This window comes from Arachis ipaensis, chromosome B6, assembly GCF_059453495.1.
Source record: "Arachis ipaensis isolate K30076 ecotype BB chromosome B6, ASM5945349v1, whole genome shotgun sequence".
Lineage (NCBI taxonomy): Eukaryota > Viridiplantae > Streptophyta > Magnoliopsida > Fabales > Fabaceae > Arachis > Arachis ipaensis.
The window spans coordinates 27,475,294-27,478,386 of NC_142441.1; the positions used below are offsets into that span (position 1 = coordinate 27,475,294).

Here is a 3,093-nt window from a genome sequence, read left to right on the forward strand (position 1 = left end):
GTATCAATTTCAAGAACTCCCTTCTTCTGAGGCGTCCCATTGCTCACAGGATTCCTCTCAGAAGTGTACATGAACTGGTTATTAGCAACCATGTCAATGAGTTCTTGAGCTTCTGCAGGCATTTTCTTTAAGTGAATGGATCCACCTGCAGAGGTATCCAAGGACATTTTAGCTAATTCAGATAGACCATCATAGAATATGTCCAGGATGGTCCATTCTGAAAGCATGTCAGAAGGACAGTTTTTGGTCAGTTCTTTGTATCTCTCCCAAGCTTCATAGAGGGATTCACCTTCTTTCTGTCTGAAGGTCTGAACATCCACTCTAAGCTTACTCAGCTTTTGAGGAGGAAAGAACTTGGCTAAGAAATCCTTGACCAGCTTATCCCAAGAGTTCAGGCTATCCTTAGGTTGAGAGTCCAACCATATTCTAGCTCTGTCTCTCACAGCAAAAGGGAAAAGCATGAGCCTGTAGACTTCAGGATCTACTCCATTAGTCTTAACAGTATCACATATCTGCAAGAATTCAGTTAAGAACTGAAAAGGATCTTCAGATGGAAGTCCATGAAACTTGCAGTTCTGCTGCATCAGAGAAACTAATTGAGGTTTAAGCTCAAAATTGTTTGCTCCAATGGCAGGAATGGAGATGCTTCTTCAATGTAAATTGGAATTAGGTGCAGTAAAGTCACCAATCATCCTCCTTGCATTATTATTATTTTCGGCTGCCATCTCCTCTTCTTGTTCAAAAATTTCTGAAAGGTGCTTGCTGGATTGTTGTAATTTAGCTTCTCTTAGTTTCCTCTTCAGAGTCCTTTCAGGTTCTAGATCTGCTTCAACAAGAATATTCTTGTCCTTGCTCCTGCTCATATGAAAAAGAGAAGGGAACAGAAAAATAATAATAGGGATCCTTTTTACCACAGGTATAGAGGTTCCCCTGTGTGAGTAGAAGAAGAAAAGAATGTAATGTAAAGAAAGAAACACAAGGGTAAGGAGAGAAGAGATGTGGGATGAAGAGAGGTGTTAGTAGATGAATAAATAAATAGAAGGAGATGAGAGAGAAGGAGAATTTTCGAAAATTATTTTTGAAAAAGAGTTAGTGATTTTCGAAAATAGTTTTTGAAAAAGGTTAGTAATTTTTCGAAAATTAAAATCAAAAATTAAAATAATTAGTTAATTAAAAAGAAATTTTGAAAAAGAGGGAAGATATTTTCGAAAATTAGAGAGAGAGAGTTAGTTAGGTAGTTTTGAAAAAGATAAGAAACAAACAAAAAGTTAGTTAGTTAGTTGAAACAAATTTGAAAATCAATTTTGAAAAGATAAGAAGATAAGAAGTTAGAAAGGATATTTTAAAATCAAATTTTTGAAAAAGATATGATTTTGAAAAAGATAAGATAGAAAGATATTTTTGAAAAGATATGATTGAAATTAGTTTTGAAAAAGATTTGATTTTTAAAATCACAATTAATGACTTGATTCACAAGAAATCACAAAATATGATTCTAGAACTTAAAGTTTGAATCTTTCTTAACAAGTAAGTAACAAACTTGAAATTTTTGAATCAAAACATTAATTGATGATGTTATTTTCGAAAATTAGGAGATAAAGATAAGAAAAAGATTTTTGAAAAATATTTTTAAAATTTTCAAAAATAAATAAGAAAATTGAAAAAGATTTGATTTTTGAAAAAGATTTTGAAAAATATAAGATTTTTAAATTGAAAATTTGATTTGACTCATAAAAACAACTAGATTTTAAAAAGTTTTGAAAAAGTCAACTCAAATTTTCGAAATTTATGAGTGAAAAAAGGAAAGATATATTTTTTTTATTTTTGAATTTTTAATGATGAGAGGGAAAAACATGAAAAAGACTCAATGCATGAAAATTTTGGATCAAAGTATGTGATGAATGCAAGAACACTATGAATGTCAAGATGAACACCAAGAACACTTTGAATGTCAAGATGAACATCAAGAACATATTTTTGAAAAATTTTTAATGCAAAGAAAATATGCAAGACACCAAACTTAAAAATTTTTCATGTATAGACACTATGAATGCAAGAATGCATATGAAAAACAAGAAAAGACACAAAACATGAAGACATCAAGATCAAACAAGAAGACTTACCAAGAACAACTTGAAGATCATGAAGAACACTATGAATGCATGAATTTTTCGAAAAATGTAAGATGAATATGCAATTGACACCAAACTTTCAACTTGACTCAAGACTCAAACAAGAAACATGAAATATTTTTTATTTTTATGATTTTTTTTGGATTTTTATATATTTTTTTTCGAAAAAACATATAGGAAAAAGAAAATAAGGATTTCAAAATTTTTTTAATATGAATTCCAGGAATCTTGTATTCTTAGTCTAAAGCTCCAATCCGAGGGTTAGGCATGGCTTAATAACCAGCCAAGCTTTAGTATGTAACTCAGACATGCCACGGCTGACATTCCAATTAACTTGCCTCTATGCTGATGGTTGGAAGCCCCTATCCAAAAGAATTAGACATGGCTTTACAGCCAGCCAGGCTTCAACATGCTTCATGAAACTCTAGAATTCATTCTTAAAAATTCTGAAGAAAAATATATTTTTGAAAAGATTTATTTATTTATTTATTTTTTCGAAAACAGATGAGAAATTTTTGAAAGGTTTTTGAAAAATTTTTGAAAATAAAACAAAAAGAAAATTACCTAATCTGAGCAACAAGATGAACCGTCAGTTGTTCAAACTCGAACAATCCCCGGCAACGGCGCCAAAAACTTGGTGCACGAAATTGTGATCTCAGGCAACGGCGCCAAAAACTCTGTACGCACGTCTTAATAAATCGTTTTTCATTCACAACTTCGATACAACTAACCAGCAAGTGCACTGGGTGGTCCAAGTAATAAACCTTACGTGAGTAAGGGTCGATCCCACGGAGATTGTTGGTATGAAGCAAGCTATGGTCACCTTGTAAATCTTAGTCAGGCGGATATAAAATAGTTATGGAGTTTTCGAACATAAATAATAAATAGAAAACAAGGATAGAAATACTTATGTAATTCATTGGTTAGAATTTCAGATAAGCGTATAGAGATGCATTCGTTC

The 3,093-nt window shown here is 31.8% G+C and overlaps 1 non-coding gene across 1 annotated transcript; it reads left to right on the forward strand.

Annotated features, from left to right (window-relative positions):
* Positions 1-221: 221 nt before the first annotated feature.
* On the forward strand, positions 222-329 carry LOC148554963 (small nucleolar RNA R71). The gene has a single exon (XR_015886768.1). It is a non-coding gene; the product is annotated as a small nucleolar RNA R71 (small nucleolar RNA).
* Positions 330-3,093: the final 2,764 nt, after the last annotated feature.